Source organism: Moschus berezovskii, chromosome 17, assembly GCF_049115385.1.
Source record: "Moschus berezovskii isolate FMDL1 chromosome 17, NW_MosBer_1.0, whole genome shotgun sequence".
Lineage (NCBI taxonomy): Eukaryota > Metazoa > Chordata > Mammalia > Artiodactyla > Moschidae > Moschus > Moschus berezovskii.
The window spans coordinates 1,339,947-1,360,489 of record NC_142476.1 but is presented as its reverse complement, the minus strand read 5'-3'; positions in this window follow the sequence as shown (position 1 = coordinate 1,360,489).

The following is a 20,543-nucleotide window of genomic DNA, read 5'->3' as shown; positions in this document are numbered from 1 at the left end:
AGGCAGAGGCACCAGAGATCAAATTGCCAACATCCGCTGGATCATGGAGAAAGCGAGAGAGTTCCAGAAAAACATCTATTTCTGCTTCATTGACTATGTCAAAGCCTTTGACTGTGTGGATCACAATAAACTGTGGAAGATTCTGAAAGAGATGGGAATACGAGACCGCCTGACCTGCCTCTTTAAAAACCTGTATGCAGGTCAGGAAGCAACAGTCAGAACTGTGCATGGAACAACAGACTGGTTCCAAATAGGAAAAGGAGTACGTCACGGCTGTATATTGTAATCTTGCTTATTTAACTTATATGCAGAGTGCATCATGAGAAATGCTGGGCTGGAAGAAGAACAACTGGAATCAAGATTGCTGGGAGAAATATCAATAACCTCAGATATGCAGATGACACCACCTTTAGGGCAGAAAATGAGGAGGAACTCAAAAGCATCTTGATGAAAATGAAAGAGGAGAGTGAAAAGGTTGGCTTGAAGCTCAACATTCAGAAAACAAAGGTGATGGAATCTGGTCCCAACACTTCACGGGAAATAGATGGAAAAACAGTGGAAACAGTGTCACACTTTATTTTGGGGGGGGCTCCAAAATCACTGCAGATGCTGATTGAAGCCATGAAATTAAAAGGCGCTTATTCCTTGGAAGGAAAGTTATGATCAACCTTGATAGTATATTAAAAAGCAGAGACATCACTTTGCCAAAAAAGCTCCATCTAGTCAAAGCTATGGTTTTTCCCGTGGTCATGTATGGATGTGAGAGTTGGACTGTGAAGAAAGCTGATCGCCGAAGAACTGATGCTTTCGAACTGTGGTATTGGAGAACACTCTTGAGAGTCCCTTGGACTGAAAGAAGATCCAACCAGTCTATTCTAAGGGAGATCAATCGTCGGTGTTCATTGGAAGGACTGATGCTAAAGCTGAAATTGCAATACTTCGGCCACCTCATGCGATGAGTTGACTCACTGGAAAAGATTCTGATGCTACGAGAGGTTGGGGGCTGGAGGAGAAGGGGACGACAGAGAATGAGATGGCTGGATAGCATCACCGACTCTGTGGCCATGAGTTTGAGTGAACTCCAGGAGTTGGTGTAGGACAGGGAGGCCTCGCGTACAGTGATTCATGGGGACGCGGAGAGTCGGACACGACTGAGCGACTGAACTGAACTGAACTGAATAAAGTGTGTCAAATACCCTTTTCCCTTTCAGGCGGGAATGTGGGATTTCTCTTGAAATTCTGCAGCGCAAAATTTCTTCATCTCGCATGGAGGGGATAATATTGTGGTGTTTCTCAAATTTCGGTGGGAAGCTGTGGGTATTCCTCGAGGTGCGAAGGGGACCTCAGGAACTCACTCGAGTTACTTCAGGGAAGTCAGGTCCCCTTTGGTGTTGGATTGGGAAATTTCGAGTTCCTCTCGAGCCCTTAAATGTGCACAGGGGCTCATCTCAAATTGAGTCCATAAAGTGTGTTCTCCTTTAAAATGGGACGGCTTTGTGAGGGAACTTTCTGAGTTGAATAAAGGGTGTCAAGAACCTTTTTGCCTTTCAAGAGGGAATGTGGTATTTCTCTTGAGATGCTGCATCGCAAAATTTCCTCATCTCGCATGGCGGGGATAATTTTGGGGTGCTTCACGAGTTACGACGCTGACCTCAGTAACTCGCTCTGGTTGCTTCAGCAAGTCAGGTCCCCTTTGGTGTTGGAAGGGGAACTTCCGTTTTCCTCTCGAGCCCTTAAATGTGCAGGGGCTCATCTCGAATTGAGTCCATAAAGTGTGTTCTCCTCTACAAAGTGGACGGCTGTGTGAGGGAACTTTCTGAGTCGAATAAAGGGTGTCAAGTACCTTTTTGCCTTTCAAGAGGGAATGTGGTATTTGTCTTGAGATGCTGCATCGCAAAATTTCCTCATCTCCCATGGAGGGGATAATTTTGGGATGTTATTCGAGTTGCGGAGGGAGGCTGGGGGTGCTTCTCGAGTTGGACGGCGACCTCAGGAACTCGCTGGGGTTGCTTCAGCGAAGTCAGGTCTCCTTTGGTGTTGGAAGGGGAACTTCCGGTTTCCTCTCGAGCCCTTCAATGTGCACAGGGGCTCATCTCGAATTGAGTCCGTAAAGTGTCTTCTCCTCTCCAAAGGGGACGGCTGTGTGAGGGAAATTTCTGAGTCGAATAAAGGGTGTCAAGTACCTTTTTGCCTTTCCAGAGGGAATGGAGTATTTCCCTTGAGATGGTGCGTCGCCAAATTTCCTCATCTCGCATGGAGGGGATAATTTTGGGGTGTTTCTCGAGTTGCGGCGGGAAGCTGGGGGTGCTTCTCGAGTTGCTCGGGGACCTCATGAACTCGCTGGGGATGCTTCAGGGAAGTCAGGTCCCCTTTGGTGTTGGAAGGGGAAGTTCCGGTTTTCTCTCGAGCCCTTAAATGTGCACAGGGGCTCATCTCAAATTGAGTCCATAAAGTGTGTTCTCCTCTAAAAGGGGACGGCTGTGTTAGGGAACTTTCTGAGTTGAATAAAGGGTGTCTAGTACATTTTTGCCTTTCAAGAGGGAATGTGGTATTTCTCTTGAGATGCTGCATCGCAAAATTTCCTCATCTCGCATGGAGGGGATAATTTTGGGGTGCCTCACGAGTTACGACGGGGACCTCAGGAACTTGCTGGGGTTGCTTCAGGGAAGTCAGGTCCCCTTTGGTGTTGGAAGGGGAACTTTCGTTTTCCTCTCGAGCCCTTAAATGTGCAAAGGGGCTCATCTCGAATTGAGTCCATAAAATTTGTTCTCCTCTCCAAAGGGGACGGCTGTGTGAGGGAACTTTCTGAGTCGAATAAAGGGTGTCAAGTACATTTTTGCCTTTCCAGAGGGAATTTGGTATTTCTCTTGAGATGCTGCATTGCCAAATTTCCTCTTCTCATATGGTGGGGATAATTTTGGGGTGTTTCACGAGTTGCGGCGGGAAGCTGGGGTGCTTCTCGAGTTGCGACGGGGACCTCAGGAACTCGCTGGGATTGCTTCAGGGATAGTCAGGTCCACTTTGGTGCTGGAAGGGGAACTTCCGGTTTCCTCTCGAGCCCTTCAGTGTGCTCAGGGGTTCCTCTCGAATTGAGTCCGTAAAGTGTGTTCTCCTTTCCAAAGGGGACGGCTGTGTGAGGGAACTTTCTGAGTCGAATAAAGGGTGTCAAGTACCTTTTTGCCTTTACAGAGGGAATGTGGTATTTCTCTTGAGATGCTGCATCGCCAAATTTCCTCATCTCGCATGGAGGGGATAATTTTGTGGTGTTTCTCGAGTTGCGGTGGGAAGCTGGGGGTGCTTCTCGAGTTGCGACGGGGACCTCAGGAACTCGCTGGCGTTGCTTCAGGGAAGTCAGGTCCCCTTTGGTGTTGGAAGGGGAATTTCCGGTTTTCTCTCGAGCCCTTCAATGTGCACAGGTGCTCCTCTCGAATTGAGTCCGTAAAGTGTGTTCTCATCTCCAAAGGGGACGGCTGTGTGAGCGAACTTTCTGAGTCGAATAAAGGGTGGCAAGTACCTTTTTCCCTTTCCAGAGGGAATGTGGTATTTCCCTTCAGATGCTGCATCGCCAAATTTCCTCATCTCGCATCGAGGGGATAATTTTGGGGTGTTTCTCGAGTTGCGGCGGGAAGCTGGGAGTGCTTCTCGAGTTGCGACATGGACCTCAGGAACTCGCTGGGGTTGCTTCAGGGAAGGCAGGTCCCCTTTGGTGTTGGAAGGGGATCTTCCGGTTTCCTCTCGAGGCCTTCAATGTGCACAGGGGCTCCTCTAGAATTGAGTCCGTAAAGTGTGTTCTCCTCTCCAAAGGGGACGGCTGTGTGAGGGAACTTTCTGAGTCGAATAAAGGGTGTCAAGTTCCTTTTTGCCTTTACAGAGGGAATGTGGTATTTCTCTTGAGATGCTGCATCGCCAAATTTCCTCATCTCGCATGGAGGGGATAATTTTGGGGTGTTTCTCGAGTTGCGGTGGGAAGCTGGGGGTGTTCCTCGAGTTGCGACGGGGACCTCAGGAACTCGCTGGGGTTGCTTGAGGGAAGTCAGGTCCCCTTTGGTGTTGGAAGGGGAACTTCCGGTTCCTCTCGAGCCCTTCAATGTGCACAGGGGCTCCTCTCGAATTGAGTCCGTAAAGTGTGTTCTCGTCTCCAAAGGGGACGGCTGTGTGAGGGAACTTTCTGAGTCGAATAAAGGGTGTCAAGTACCTTTTTGCCTTTTCAGAGGGAATGTGGTATTTCTCTTGAGATGCTGCATCGCCAACTTTCCTCATCTCGCATGGAGGGGATAATTTTGGGGTGTTTCTCGAGTTGTGCCAGGAAGCTGGGGGTGGTTCTCGAGAAGCGGCGAGGACCTCAGGAACTCGATGGGATTGCTTTTAGGAAGTCAGGTCCCCTTTGGTTTTGGAAGCGAGATGCAGGCCCCAACCCAGTAATTCCGGTGCTTGGAGCAGATCTCACAGCCTCCCAGTGCCAAAGCGAGCTCCTCTCTGCCAAATGCAGCTTTGCAACCGCAGGTCGCTCTGCTGCCTCTGCATCCACGAAGGAAGCTCTCTAGGCCCCCTTCCTGCGAAATCTGCTTCAGCCTGAGGGAAAAGCCCTTCGAGAGGTCTTTGCTCAGGGGCAGTTTCTCCTGTGCCTGGGTAAGATGGAAGGGCACCACACTCCCAAGGAAAGGCCAGACACACTCCACACGTCTTTGCTCTTCTGGAGGGCGGCAAGGAGCCTCCAACTGGGAGGCAGCTTCTCAGCTGAGACGCAGGGGCATTCTGGCTGTGATCCCACAACACCTGCCTGCAGGCCCACCTTGCCTGTTTCTCTCTGGGCGTTGCTTCAACAGTGCGGCCAAGCAACGTCTTCACCATGGGCACAACAGCGCTTCCCTTCCATCTGACAGACTTCTCAGTGCTCTGCTCTAGACCTCTGAAGTGGGTAGACAACTGAGCAGAGCCTCCTTTCCAAGGAGTCCTGCGCCTTCGGTTGCACTGAAAGGCAATAGCACAGGGAAGGCTAGAAAGGGGCTGAGTCATGTCGGACACACTTCCTCAGCCTGCTCCTTTCAGGGAAGCAACGCTGGGAGCTAGGAAAGCCTTCCCAATCTCGGAAAGTGCAAGAGAGATACAGGCCTCGCACTCGGAAATCTCGGTGCTTGGAGCCCATCTCAGCGTCTCCCAGTGGCAAAGCGAACGCCTCTCTGCCAAATCCAGCTTTGTAGACGCAGGCCGCTAGGCTGCCTCTGCATTGGCGAAGGAAGCTCTCTCATCCCGCTTCCTGCGAAATCTGCTTCTCAGCCTGAGTGAATCTCAGTGGGAACGGTCTTTCCTCTGGGGCCGTTGCTCCTGGGCCTGGGGCTGCCGCAAGGGCACCACCCTCACAGGGAAATGCCAAACACACCCCACATGACTTTGCTCCTCTGCATAGCTGCAGGCAACCTCAAACGCTCAGGAAGCTTCTCGGCTGAGACGCAGAAGCACTCTGGCTGGGATCTCGCATCCCCTGCCTGGAGGCCCATGGTGCCTGTTTCTCCCTGTGCGTTGCTTCACCAGAGAGGCCAGGCAACATCTGCCCCATCTACCCTTCTGCTCTTCCCTTCCATCTGACAGAGTTCTCCCTGCTCTACTCTAGCCCTAGGAATTTTGGAGACAACTGGGCTCCTCCTCCTGTGCAAGGAGTCCTGGGGCCTAGTTGGAGTGGAAAGGCAAAACCACAGGCAAGCCCAGGAAAGTGCTGAGTCATGTCTGACACACTCCCTCAGCCTGCTCCTTCATGGCTAGCGAGGCTGTGAGCTAGCAAAGTCTTTGGCAGCTCAGGAAGTGGAAGCGAGATGCAGGCCCCAACCCAGCAATCCCGGTGCCTGGAGCAGATCTCACAGCCTCCCAGTGCCAAAGCAAGCTCCTCTCTGCCAAATGCAGCTTTGCAAAGGCAGGCCGCTCTGCTGCCTCTGCATCCACGAAGGAAGCTCTCTAGGCCCGCTTCCTGCGAAATCTGCTTCAGCCTGAGGGAGAAGCCCTTGGAGAGGTCTTGGCTCAGGGGCAGTTTCTCCTGTGCCTGGGGAAGAGGGAACGTACCACACTCCCAAGGAAAGGCCAGACACAGTCCACACGTCTTTGCTCTTCTGCAGGGCGGCATGGAGCTTTTAAACTGGGAGGTAGCTTCTCAGCTGAGACGCAGGGGAATTCTGGCTGTGATCCCGCAGCCCCTGCCTGGAGGCCCACGGTGCCTGTTTCTCTCTTGGCGTTGCTTCAACAGTGCGGCCAAGCAACGTCTTCACCATGGGCACAACAGCGCTTCCCTTCCATCTGACAGACTTCTCAGTGCTCTGCTCTAGACCTCTGAAGTGGGGAGACATCGAGCCCAGCCTCCTTTCCGAGGAGTCCTGCGCCTTCGATTGCACTGAAAATCAATAGCACAGGGAAGCCTCGGAAGGGGCTGAGTCATGTCATACACCCTTCCTCAGCCTGCTCCTTTCAGGGAAGCGACGCTGGGAGCTAGGAAAGCCTTCCCAAGCTCGGAAAGTGCAAGAGAGTTGTAGGCCGCGCACCCGGAAATCTCGGTGCTTGGAGCCCATCTCAGCGTCTCCCAGTGGCAAAGCAAACGCCTCTCTGCCAAATCCAGCTTTGCAGACGCAGGCCGCTAGACTGCCTCTGCATTGGCGAAGGAAGCTCTCTCATCCCGCTTCCTGCGAAATCTGCTTCTCAGCCTGAGTGAATCTCAGTGGGAACGGTCTTTCCTCTGGGGCCGTTGCTCCTGGGCCTGGGGCTGCCGCAAGGGCACCAGCCTCACAGGGAAAGGCCAAACACACCCCACATGTCTTTGCTCCTCTGGAGAGCTGCAGGCAACCTCAAACTCTCAGGAAGCTTCTCGGCTGAGACGCAGAAGCACTCTGGCCTGGATCTCGCATCCCCTGCCTGGAGGCCCATGGTGCCTGTTTCTCCCTGCGCGTTGCTTCACCAGAGCGGCCAGGCATCATCTGCCCCATCTAAACTTCTGCTCTTCCCTTCCATCTGACAGAGTTCTCCCTGCTCTACTCTAGCCCTAGGAAGTTTAGAGGCACCCGGGCTCCTCCTCCTGTTCAAGGAGTCTTGGGGCCTAGTTGGAGTGGAAAGGCAAAACCACAGGCAAGCCCAGGAAAGTGCTGAGTCATGTCTGACACACTCCCTCAGCCTGCTCCATCATGGCTAGCGAAACTATGAGCTAGGAAAGTCTTTGGAAGCTCAGGAAGTGGAAGCGAGATGCAAGCCCAAATCCAGCAATCCCGGTGCTTGGAGCAGATCTCACAGCCTCCCAGTGCCAAAGCGAGCTCCTCTCTGCCAAATGCAGCTTTGCAAACGCAGGCCGCTCTGCTGCCTCTGCATCCACGAAAGAAGATCTCTAGGCACGCTTCCTGCGAAATCTGCTTCAGCCTGAGGTAAAAGCGCTTGGAGAGGTCTTGGCTCAGGGGCAGTTTCTCCTGTGCCTGGGGAAGGGGGAAGGGCACCACACTCCCAAGGAAAGGCCAGACACACTACACACGTCTTTGCTCTTCTGGAGGGCGGCATGGAGCCTCCAACTGGGAGGTAGCTTCTCAGCGGAGACACAGCGGCATTCTGGCTGTGATCCCGCAGCCCCTGCCTGGAGGCCCACGGTGCCTGTTTCTCTCTGGGCGTTGCTTCCACAGTGCGGCAAAGCAACGTCTTCACCAAGGGCACAACAGCGCTTCCCTTCCATCTGACAGACTTCTCAGTGCTCTGCTCTAGATCTCTGAAGTGGGGAGACAACCGAGCCCAGCCTCCTTTCCAAGGAGTCCTGCGCCTTCCATTGCACTGAAAGGAAGGGGCTGAGTCACGTCGGACACACTTCCTCAGCCTGCTCCTTTCAGGAAAGCAACGCTGTGAGCTAGGAAAGCCTTCCCAAGCTCGGAAAGTGCAAGAGAGATGCAGGCTGCGCACCTGGAAATCTCGGTGCTTGGAGCCCATCTCAGCGTCTCCCAGTGGCAAAGCGAACGCCTCTCTGCCAAATCCAGCTGTGCAGACGCAGGCCGCTAGGCTGCCTCTGCATTGGCGAAGGAAGCTCTCTCATCCCGCTTCCTGCGAAATCTGCTTCTCATGCTGAGTGAATCTCAGTGGGAACGGTCTTTCTTCTGGGGCCGTTGATCCTGGGCCTGGGGCTGCCGCCAGGGCACCACCCTCACAGGGAAAGGCCAAACACACCCCACATGTCTTTGCTCCTCTGGAGAGCTGCAGGCAACCTCAAACGCTCAGGAAGCTTCTCGGCTGAGACGCAGAAGCACTCTGGCTGGGATCTCGCATCCCCTGCCTGGAGGCCCATGGTGCCTGTTTCTCCCTGTGCGTGGCTTCACCAGAACGGCCAGGAAACATCTGCCCCATCTACCCTTCTGCTCTTCCCTTCCATCTGACAGAGTTCTCCCTGCTCTGCTCTAGCCCTAGGAAGTTTGGAGACAACCGGGATCCTCCTCCTGTGCAAGGAGTCCTGGGGCCTAGTTGGAGTGGCAAGGCAAAACCACAGGCAAGCTCAGGAAAGTGCTGAGTCATGTCTGACACACTCCCTCAGCCTGCTTCTTCATGGCTAGCGAGGCTGTGAGCTAGGAAAGTCTTTGGCAGCTCAGGAAGTGTAAGCGAGATGCAGGCCCTAACCCAGCAATCCCGGTGCCTGGAGCAGATCTCACAGCCTCCCATGCCAAAGCGAGCTCCTCTCTGCCAAATGCAGCTTTGCAAATGCAGGCCGCTCTGCTGCCTCTGCATCCACGAAGGAAGCTCTCTATGCCCGCTTCCTGCGAAATCTGCTTCAGCCTGAGGGAAAAGCCCTTGGAGAGGTCTTGGCTCAGGGGCAGTTTCTCCTGTGCCTGGAGAAGAGGGAAGGGCATCACACTCCCAAGGAAAGTCCAGACACACTCCACACGTCTTTGCTCTTCTGGAGGGCGGCATGGAGCCTCCAACTGGGAGGTAGCTTCTCAGCTGAGACGGAGGGGCATTCTGGCTGTGATCCCGCAGCCCCTGCCTGGAGGCCCACGGTGCCTGTTTCTCTCTGGGTGCTGCTTCCACAGTGCGGCCAAGCAACGTCTTCACCATGGGCACAACAGCGCTTCCCTTCCATCTGACAGACTTCTCAGTGCTCTGCTCTAGACCTCTGAAGTGGGGAGACAACTGAGCCCAGCCTCCTTTCCAAGGAGTCCTGCGCCTTCCATTGCACTGAAAGGAAGGGGCTGAGTCACGTCGGACACACTTCCTCAGCCTGCTCCTTTCAGGGAAGCGACGCTGTGAGCTAGGAAAGCCTTCCCAAGCCCGGAAAGTGCAAGAGAGATGCAGGCCGCGTACCCGGAAATCTCGGTGCTAGGAGCAAATCTCAGCGTCTCCCAGTGGCAAAGCGAACGCCTCTCTGCCAAATCCAGCTGTGCAGAAGCAGACCGCTAGGCTGCCTCTGCATTGGCGAAGGAAGCTCTCTCCTCCCGCTTCCTGCGAAATCTGCTTCTCAGCCTGAGGGAATCTCAGTGGGAACGTTCTTTCCTCTGGGGCCGTTGCTCCTGGGCCTGGGGCTGCCGCAAGGGCACCACCCTCACAGGGAAAGGCCAAACACACCCCACATGTCTTTGCTCCTCTGGAGAGCTGCAGGCAACCTCAAACGCTCAGGAAGCTTCTCGGCTGAGACGCAGAAGCACTCTGGCTGGGATCTCGCATCCCCTGCCTGGAGGCCCATGGTGCCTGTTTCTCCCTGTGCGTTGCTTCACCAGAGCGGCCAGGCAACATCTGCCCCATCTACCATTCTGCTCTTCCCTTCCATCTGACAGAGTTCTCCCTGCTCTACTCTAGCCCTAGGAAGTTTGGAGACAACCGGGCTCCTCCTCCTGTGCAAGGTGTCCTGGGGCCTAGTTGGAGTGGAAAGGCAAAACCACAGGCAAGCCCAGGAAAGTGCTGAGTCATGTCTGACACACTCCCTCAGCCTGCTCCTTCATGGCATGCGAGGCTGTGAGCTAGCAAAGTCTTTGGAAGCTCAGGAAGTGGAAGCGAGATGCAGGCCCCAACCCAGCAATCCCGGTGCCTGGAGCAGATCTCACAGCCTCCCAGTGCCACAGCGAGCTCCTCTCTGCCAAATGCAGCTTTGCAAATGCAGGCCGCTCTGCTGCCTCTGCATCCACGAGGAAGCTCTCTAGGCCCGCTTCCTGCGAAATCTGCTTCAGCCTGAGTGAAAAGCCCTTGGAGAGGTCTTGGCTCAGGGGCAGTTTCTCCTGTGCCTGGGGAAGATGGAAGGGCACCACACTCCCAAGGAAAGGCCAGACACAGTCCACACGTCTTTGCTCTTCTGGAGGGCGGCATGGAGCCTCCAACTGGGAGGTAGCGTCTCAGCTGAGACGCAGGGGCATTCTGGCTGTGATTCTGCAGCCCCTGCCTGGAGGCCCAAGGTGCCTGTTTTTCTCTGGGCGTTGCTTCAACAATGCGGCCAAGCAACGACTTCACCATGGGCACAACAGCGCTTCCCTTCCATCTGACAGACTTCTCAGTGCTCTGCTCTAGACCTCTGAAGTGGGGAGACAACCGAGCCCAGCCTCCATTCCAAGGAGTCCTGCGCCTTCGATTGCACTGAAAGGCAATAGCACAGGGACGCATAGGAAGGGGCTGAGTCACGTCGGACACACTTCCTCAGCCTGCTCATTTCATGGAAGCAACGCTGTGAGCTAGGAGAGCCTTCCCAACCTCGGAAAGTGCAGGAGAGATGCAGGCCGGGCACCCGGAAATCTCGGTGCTTGGAGCCCATCTCAGCGTCTCCCAGTGCCAAAGCGAACGCCTCTCTGCCAAATCCAGCTTTGCAGACGCAGGCCGCTAGGCTGCCTCTGCATTGGCGAAGGAAGCTCTCTCATCCCGCTTCCTGAGAAATCTGCTTCTCAGCCTGAGTGAATCTCAGTGGGAACGGTCTTTCCTCTGGGGCCGTTGCTCCTGGGCCTGGGGCTGCCGCAAGGGCACCACCCTCACAGGGAAAGGCCAAACACACCCCACATGTCTTTGCTTCTCTGGAGAGCTGCAGGCAACCTCAAACGCTCAGGAAGCTTCTCGGCTGAGACGCAGAAGCACTCTGGCTGGGATCTGGCATCCCCTGCCTGGAGGCCCATGGTGCCTGTTTCTCCCTGTGCGTGGCTTCATCAGATCGGTCAGGCAACATCTGCCCCATCTACCCTTCTGCTCTTCCCTTCCATCTGACAGAGTTCTCCCTGCTCTACTCTAGCCCTAGGAAGTTTGGAGACAACCGGGCTCCTCCTCCTGTGCAAGGAGTCCTGGGGCCTAGTTGGAGTGGAAAGGCAAAACCACAGGCAAGCCCAGGAAAGTGCTGAGTCATGTCTGACACACTCCCTCAGCCTGCTCCTTCATGGCTAGCGAGGCTCTGAGCTAGGTAAGTCTTTGGCAGCTCAGGAAGTGGAAGCGAGATGCAGGCCCCAACCCAGCAATCCCGGTGCCTGGAGCAGATCTCACAGCCTCCCAGTGCCAAAGCGAGCTCCTCTCTGCGAAATGTAGCTTTGCAAAGGCAGGCCGCTCTGCTGCCTCTGCATCCACGAAGGAAGCTCTCTAGGCCCGCTTCCTGCGAAATCTGCTTCAGCCTGAGGAAAAAGTCCTTGGAGAGGTCTTGGCTCAGGGGCAGTTTCTCCTGTGCCTGGGGGAGAGGGAAGGGTACCACACTACCAAGGAAAGGCAAAACACACTCCACACGTCTTTGCTCTTCTGGAGGGCGGCATGGAGCCTCCAACTGGGAGGTAGCTTCTCAGCTGAGACGCAGGGGCATTCTGGCTGTGATCCCGTAGCCCCTGCTGGAGGCCCACGGTGCCTGTTTCTCTCTGGGCGTTGCTTCCACAGTGTGGCCAAGCAACGTCTTCACCATGGGAACAACAGCGCTTCCCTTCCATCTGACAGACTTCTCAGTGCTCTGCTCTAGACCTCTGAAGTGGGGAGACAACCGAGCCCAGCCTCCTTTCCAAGGAGTCCTGCGCCTTCGATTGTACTGAAAGGCAATAGCACAGGGAAGACTAGGAAGGGACTGAGTCACGTCGGACACACTTCCTCAGCCTGCTCCTTTCAGGGAAGCAACGCTGTCGCTAGGAAAGCCTTCCCAAGCTCGCAAAGTGCAAGAGAGATGCAGGCCGCGCACCCGGAAATCTCGGTGCTTGGAGCCAATCTCAGCGTCTCCCAGTGGCAAAGCAAACGCCTCTCTGCCACATCCAGGTTTGCAGACGCAGGCCGCTAGGCTGCCTCTGCATTGGCGAAGGAAGCTCTCTCCTCCCGCTTCCTGCGAAAACTGCTTCTCAGCCTGAGTGAATCTCAGTGGGAACGGGCTTTCCTCTGGGGCCGTTGCTCCTGGGCCTGGGGCTGCCGCCAGGGCACCACCCTCACAGGGATAGGCCAAACACACCCCACCTGTCTTTGCTCCTCTGGAGAGCTGCAGGCAACCTCAAACTCTCAGGAAGCTTCTCGGCTGAGACGCAGAATCACTCTGGCTGGGATCTCGCATCCCCTGCCTGGAGGCCCATGGTGCCTGTTTCTCCCTGTGCGTGGCTTCACCAGAGCGGCCAGGCAACATCTGCCCCATCTACCCTTCTGCTCTTCCCTTCCAGCTGAGAGAGTTCTCCCTGCTCTTCTCTAGCCCTAGGAAGTTTGGAGACCACCGGGTTCCTCCTCCTGTGCAAGGAGTCCTGGGGCCTAGTTGGAGTGGAAAGGCAGAACCACAGGCAAGCCCAGGAAAGTGCTGAGTCATGTCTGACACACTCCCTCAGCCTGCTCCTTCATGGCTAGCGAGGCTTTGAGCTAGGAAAGTCTTTGGAAGCTCAGGAAGTGGAAGCGAGATGCAGGCCCCAACCCAGCAATCCCGGTGCTTGGAGCAGATCTCACAGCCTCCCAGTGCCAAAGCGAGCTCCCCTCTGCCAAATGCAGCTTGGCAAACGCAGGCCGCTCTGCTGCCTCTGTATCCACAAAGGAAGCTCTCTAGGCCCGCTTTCTGCGAAATCTGCTTCAGCCTGAGGGAAAAGCCCTCGGAGAGGTCTCTGCTCAGGGGCAGTTTCTCCTGTGCCTGGGGAAGAGGGAAGGGCACCACACTCCCAAGGAAAGGCCAGACACACTCCACACGTCTTTGCTCTTCTGGAGGGCGGCATGGAGCCTCCAACTGGGAGGTAGCTTCTCAGCTGAGACGCAGGGGCATTTTGGCTGTGATCCCGCAACCCCTGCCTGGAGGCCCACGGTGCCTGTTTCTCTCTGGGCGTTTCTTCCACAGTGCGGCCAAGCAACGTCTTCACCATGGGCACAACAGCGCTTCCCTTCCATCTGACAGACTTCTCAGTGCTCTGCTCTAGACCTCTGAAGTGGGGAGACAACCGAGCCCAGCCTCCTTTCCAAGGAGTCCTGCGCCTTCCATTGCACTGAAAGGCAATAGCACAGGGACGCCTAGGAAGGGGCTGAGTCACGTCGGACACACTTTCTCAGCCTGCTTCTTTCAGGGAAGCAACGCTGTGAGCTAGGAAAGCCTTCCGAAGCTCGGAAAGTGCAAGAGAGATGCAGGCCGCGCACCCGGAAATCTCGGTGCTTGGAGCCCATCTCAGCGTCTCCCAGTGGCAAAGCGAACGCCTCTCTGCCAAATCAAGCTGTGCAGACGCAGTCCGCTAGGCTGCCTCTGCATTGGCGAAGGAAGCTCTCTCATCCCGCTTCCTGCGAAATCTGCTTCTCAGCCTGAGTGAATCTCAGTGGGAACGGTCTTTCCTCTGGGGCCGTTGCTCCTGGGCCTGGGGATGTCGCAAGGGCACCACCCTCACAGGGAAAGGCCAAACACACCCCACATGTCTTTGCTCCTCTGGAGAGCTGCAGGCAACCTCAAACGCTCAGGAAGCTTGTCGGCTGAGACGCAGAAGCACTCTGGCTGGGATCTCGCATCCCCTGCCTGGAGGCCCATGGTGCCTGTTTCTCCCTGTGCGTGGCTTCACCAGAGCGGCCAGGCAACATCTGCCCCATCTACCCTTCTGCTCTTCCCTTCCATCAGACAGAGTTCCCCCTGCTCAACTCTAGCCCTAGGAAGTTTGGAGACAACCGGGCTCCTCCTCCTGTGCAAGGAGTCCTGGGGCCTAGTTGGAGTGGAAAGGCAAAACCACAGGCAAGCCCAGGAAAGTGCTGAGTCATGTCTGACACACTCCCTCAGCCTGCTCCTTCATGGCTAGCGAGGCGGTGAGCTAGCAAAGTCTTTGGCAGCTCAGGAAGTGGAAGCGAGATGCAGGCCCCAACCCAGCAATCCCGGTGCCTGGAGCAGATCTCACAGCCTCCCAGTGCCAAAGCGAGCTCCTCTCTGCCAAATGCAGCTTTGCAAAGGCAGGCCTCTCTGCTGCCTCTGCATCCACGAAGGAAGCTCTCGAGGCCCGCTTCCTGCAAAATCTGCTTCAGCCTGAGGGAAAAGCCCTTGGAGAGGTCTTGGCTCAGGGGCAGTTTCTCCTGTGCCTGGGGAAGAGGGAAGGGCACCAACTCCCAAGGAAAGTCCAGACACACTCCACACGTCTTTGCTCTTCTGGAGGGCGGCATGGAGCCTCCAACTGGGAGGTAGCTTCTCAGCTGAGACGCAGGGGCATTCTGGCTGTGATCCCGCAGCCCCTGCCTGGAGGCCCTCGGTGCCTGTTTCTCTCTGGGCGTTGCTTCAACAGTGCGGCCAAGCAACGTCTTCACCATGGGCACAACAGCGCTTCCCTTCCATCTGACAGACTTCTCAGTGCTCTGCTCTAGACCTCTGAAGTGGGGAGACAACCGAGCCCAGCCTCCTTTCCAAGGAGTCCTGCGCCTTCCATTGCACTGAAAGGCAATAGCACAGGGACGCCTAGGAAGGGGCTGAGTCACGTCGGACACACTTCCTCAGCCTGTTCTTTTCAGGGAAGCAACGCTGTGAGCTAGGAAAGCCTTCCCAAGCTCGGAAAGTGCAAGAGAGATGCAGGCCACCCACCCGGAAATCTCGGTGCTTGGAGCCCATCTCAGCGTCTTCCAGTGGCAAAGCGAACGCCTCTCTGCCAAATCCAGCTGTGCAGACGCAGGCCGCTAGGCTGCCTCTGCATTGGCGAAGGAAGCTCTCTCATCCCGCTTCCTGCGAAATCTGCTTCTCAGCCTGAGTGAATCTCAGTGGGAACGGTCTTTCCTCTGGGGCCGTTGCTCCTGGGCCTGGGGCTGCCGCAAGGGCACCACCCTCACAGGGAAAGGCCAAACACACCCCCATGTCTTTGCTCCTCTGGAGAGCTGCAGGCAACCTCAAACGCTCAGGAAGCTTCCCGGCTGAGACGCAGAAGCACTCTGGCTGGGATCTCGCATCCCCTGCCTGGAGGCCCATGGTGCCTGTTTCTCCCTGTGCGTGCCTTCACCAGAGCGGCCAGGCAACATCTGCCCCATCTACCCTTCTGCTCTTCCCTTCCATCTGACAGAGTTCCCCCTGCTCAACTCTAGCCCTAGGAAGTTTGGAGACAACCGGGCTCCTCCTCCTGTGCAAGGAGTCCTGGGGCCTAGTTGGAGTGGAAAGGCAAAACCAGAGGCAAGCCCAGGAAAGTGCTGAGTCATGTCTGACACACTCCCTCAGCCTGCTCCTTCATGGCTAGCGAGGCTGTTAGCTAGCAAAGTCTTTGGCAGCTCAGGAACTGGAAGCGAGATGCAGGCCCCAACCCAGCAATCCCGGTGCCTGGAGCAGATCTCACAGCCTCCCAGTGCCAAAGCGAGCTCCTCTCTGCCAAATGCAGCTTTGCAAAGGCAGGCCTCTCTGCTGCCTCTGCGTCCACCAAAGAAGCTCTCTAGCCCCGCTTCCTGCGAAATCTGCTTCAGCCTGAGGGAAAAGCCCTTGGAGAGGTCTTGGCTCAGGGGCAGTTTCTCCTGTGCCTGCGTAAGAGGGAAGGGCACCACACTCCCAAGGAAAGGCCAGACACACTCCACACGACTTTGCTCTTCTGGAGGGCGGCATGGAGCCTCCAACTGGGAGGTAGCTTCTCAGCTGAGACGCAGGGGCATTCTGGCTGTGATCCCGCAGCCCCTGCCTCGAGGCCCACGGTGCCTGTTTCTCTCTGGGCGTTGCTTCAACAGTGCGGCCAAGCAACGTCTTCACCATGGGCACAACAGCGCTTCCCTTCCATCTAACAGACTTCTCAGTGCTCTGCTCTAGACCTCTGAAGTGGGGAGACAACCGAGCCCAGCCTCCTTTCCAAGGAGTCCTGCGCCTTCCATTGCACTGAAAGGCAATAGCACAGGGACGCCTAGGAAGGGGCTGAGTCACGTCGGACACACTTCCTCAGCCTGCTTCTTTCAGGGAAGCAACGCTGTGAGCTAGGAAAGCCTTCCCAAGCTCGGAAAGTGCAAGAGAGATGCAGGCCGCGCACCCGGAAATCTCGGTGCTTGGAGCCCATCTCAGCGTCTCCCAGTGGCAAAGCGAACGCCTCTCTGCCAAATCCAGCTGTGCAGACGCAGTCCGCTAGGCTGCCTCTGCATTGGCGAAGGAAGCTCTCTCATCCCGCTTCTTGCGAAATCTGCTTCTCAGCCTGAGTGAATCTCAGTGGGAACGGTCTTTCCTCTGGGGCCGTTGCTCCTGGGCCTGGGGCTGTAGCAAGGGCACCACCCTCACAGGGAAAGGCCAAACACACCCCACATGTCTTTGCTCCTCTGGAGAGCTGCAGGCAACCTCAAACGCTCAGGAAGCTTCCCGGCTGAGACGCAGAAGCACTCTGGCTGGGATCTCGCATCCCCTGCCTGGAGGCCCATGGTGCCTGTTTCTCCCTGTGCGTGGCTTCACCAGAGCGGCCAGGCAACATCTGCCCCATCTACCCTTCTGCTCTTCCCTTCCATCTGACAGAGTTCCCCCTGCTCAACTCTAGCCCTAGGAAGTTTGGAGACAACCGGGCTCCTCCTCCTGTGCAAGGAGTCCTGGGGCCTAGTTGGAGTGGAAAGGCAAAACCACAGGCAAGCCCAGGAAAGTGCTGAGTCATGTCTGACACACTCCCTCAGCCTGTCTTTCATGGCTAGCGAGGCTGTGAGCTAGCAAAGTCTTTGGCAGCTCAGGAAGTGGAAGCGAGATGCAGGCCCCAACCCAGCAATCCCGGTGCCTGGAGCAGATCTCACAGCCTCCCAGTGCCAAAGCGAGCTCCTCTCTGCCAAATGCAGCTTTGCAAAGGCAGGCCTCTCTGCTGCCTCTGCATCCACGAAGGAAGCTCTCTAGGCCCGCTTCCTGCGAAATCTGCTTCAGCCTGAGGGAAAAGCCCTTTTAGAGGTCTTGGCTCAGGGGCAGTTTCTCCTGTGCCTGGGGAAGAGGGAAGGGCACCACACTCCCAAGGAAATGCCAGACACACTCCACACGTCTTTGCTCTTCTGGAGGGTGGCATGGAGCCTCCAACTGGGAGGTAGCTTCTCAGCTGAGACGCAGGGGCATTCTGGCTGTGATCCCGCAGCCCCTGCCTGGAGGCCCACGGTGCCTGTTTCTCTCTGGGCGTTGCTTCAACTGTGCGGCCAAGCAACGTCTTCACCATGGGAACAACGGCGCTTCCCTTCCATCTGACACACTTCTCAGTGCTCTGCTCTAGACCTCTGAAGTGGGGAGACAACCGAGCCCAGCCTCCTTTCCAAGGAGTCCTGCGCCTTCCATTGCACTGAAAGGCAATAGCACAGGGACGCCTAGGAAGGGGCTGAGTCACGTCGGACACACTTCCTCAGCCTGCTCCTTTGAGGGAAGTAATGCTGTGAGCTAGTAAAGCCTTTCCAAGCTCGGAAAGTGCCAGAGAGATGCAGGCCGCGCACCCGGAAATCTCGGTGCTTGGAGCCCATCTCAGCGTCTCCCAGTGGCAAAGCGAACGCCTCTCTGCCAAATCCAGCTGTGCAGACGCAGGCCGCTAGGCAGCCTCTGCATTGGCGAAGGAAGCTCTCTCATCCCGCTTCCTGCGAAATCTGCTTCTCAGCCTGAGTGAATCTCAGTGGGAACGGTCTTTCCTCTGGGGCCGTTGCTCCTGGGCCTGGGGCTGCCGCAAGGGCACCACCCTCACAGGGAAAGGCCAAACACACCCCACATGTCTTTGCTCCTCTGGAGAGCTGCAGGCAACCTCAAACGCTCAGGAAGCTTCTCGGCTGAGACGCAGAAGCACTGTAGCTTGCATCTCGCATCCCCTGCCTGGAGGCCCATGGTGCCTGTTTCTCCCTGTGCGTGGCTTCACCAGAGCGGCCAGGCAACATCTGCCCCATCTACCCTTCTGCTCTTCCCTTCCATCTGACAGAGTTCTCCCTGCTCTACTCTAGCCCTAGGAAGTTTGGAGACAACCGGGCTCCTCCTCCTGTGCAAGGAGTCCTGGGGCCTAGTTGGAGTGGAAAGGCAAAACCACAGGCAAGCCCAGGAAAGTGCTGAGTCATGTCTGACACACTCCCTCAGCCTGCTCATTCATGGCTAGCGAGGCTGTGAGCTAGCAAAGTCTTTGGCAGCTCAGGAAGTGGAAGCGAGATGCAGGCCCCAACCCAGCAATCCCGGTGCCTGGAGCAGATCTCACAGCCTCCCAGTGCCAAAGCGAGCTCCTCTCTGCCAAATGCAGCTTTTCAAAGGCAGGCCGCTCTGCTGCCTCTGCATCCACGAAGGAAGCTCTCTAGGCCCGCTTACTGCGAAATCTGCTTCAGCCTGAGGGAAAATCCCATGGAGATGTCTTGGCTCAGGGGCAGTTTCTCCTGTGCCTGGGGAAGAGGGAAGGGCACCACACTCCCAAGGAAAGGCCAGACACACTCCACACGTCTTTGCTCTTCTGGAGGGCGGCATGGAGCCTCCAACTGGGAGGTAGCTTCTCAGCTGAGACGCAGGGGCATTCTGGCTGTGATCCCACAGCCCCTGCCTGGAGGCCCACGGTGCCTGTTTCTCTCTGGGCGTTGCTTAAACAGTGCGGCCAAGCAACGTCTTCACCATGGGCACAACAGCGCTTCCCTTCCATCTGACAGACTTCTCAGTGCTCTGCTCTAGACCTCTGAAGTGGGGAGACAACCGAGCCCAGCCTCCTTTCCAAGGAGTCCTGCGCCTTCCATTGCACTGAAAGGCAATAGCACAGGGACGCCTAGGAAGGGGCTGAGTCACGTCGGACACACTTCCTCAGCCTGCTCCTTTCAGGGAAGCAACGCTGTGAGCTAGGAAAGCCTTCCCAAGCTCGGAAAGGGCAAGAGAGATGCAGGCCGCGCACCCGGAAATCTCGGTGCTTGGAGCCCATCTCAGCGTCTCCCAGTGGCAAAGCGAACGGCTCTCTGCCAAATCCAGCTGTGCAGACGCAGGCCGCTAGGCTGCCTCTGCATTGGCGAAGGAAGCTCTCTCATCCCGCTTCCTGCGAAATCTGCTTCTCAGCCTGAGTGAATCTCAGTGGGAACGGTCTTTCCTCTGGGGCCGTTGCTCCTGGGCCTGGGGCTGCCGCAAGGGCACCACCCTCACAGGGAAAGGCCAAACACACCCCACATGTCTTTGCTCCTCTGGAGAGCTGCAGGCAACCTCAAACGCTCAGGAAGCTTCTCGGCTGAGACGCAGAAGCACTCTGGCTGGGATCTCGCATCCCCTGCCTGGATGCCCATGGTGCCTGTTTCTCCCTGTGCGTGGCTTCACCAGAGCGGCCAATCAACATCTCCCCCATCTACCTTTCTGCTCTTCCCTTCCATCTGACAGAGTTCTCCCTGCTCTACTCTAGCCCTAGGAAGTTTGGAGACAACCGGGCTCCTCCTCCTGTGCAAGGAGTCCTGGGGCCTACTTGGAGTGGAAAGGCAAAACCACAGGCAAGACCAGGAAAGTGCTGAGTCATGTCTGACACACTCCCTCAGCCTGCTCCTTCATGGCTAGCGAGGCTGTGAGCTAGCAAAGTCTTTGGCATCTCAGGAAGTGGAAGCCAGATGCAGGCCCCAACCCAGCAATCCCGGTTCCTGGAGCAGATCTCACAGCCTCCCAGTGCCAAAGCGAGCTCCTCTCTGCCAAATGCAGCTTTGCAAAGGCAGGCCGCTCTGCTGCCTCTGCATCCACCAAGGAAGCTCTCGAGGCCCGCTTCCTGCGAAATCTGCTTTAGCCAGAGGGAAAAGCCTTTTAGAGGTCTTGGCTCAGTGGCAGTTTCTCCTGTGCCTGGGGAAGAGGGAAGGGCACCACACTCCCAAGGAAAGGCCAGACACACTCCACACGTCTTTGCTCTTCTGGAGGGCGGCATGGAGCCTCCAACTGGGAGGTAGCTTCTCAGCTGAGACGCAGGGGCATTCTGGCTGTGATCCCGCAGCCCCTGCCTGGAGGCCCACGGTGCCTGTTTCTCTCTGGGCGTTGCTTCCACAGTGCGGCCAAGCAACGTCTTCACCATGGGCACAACAGCGCTTCCCTTCCATCTGACAGACTTCTCAGTGCTCTGCTCTAGACCTCTGAAGTGGGGAGACAACCGAGCCCAGCCTCCTTTCCAAGGAGTCCTGCGCCTTCCATTGCACTGAAAGGCAATAGCACAGGGACGCCTAGGAAGGGGCTGAGTCACGTCGGACACACTTCCTCAGCCTGCTCCTTTCAGGGAAGCAACGCTGGGAGCTAGGAAAGCCTTCCCAAGCTCGGAAAGTGC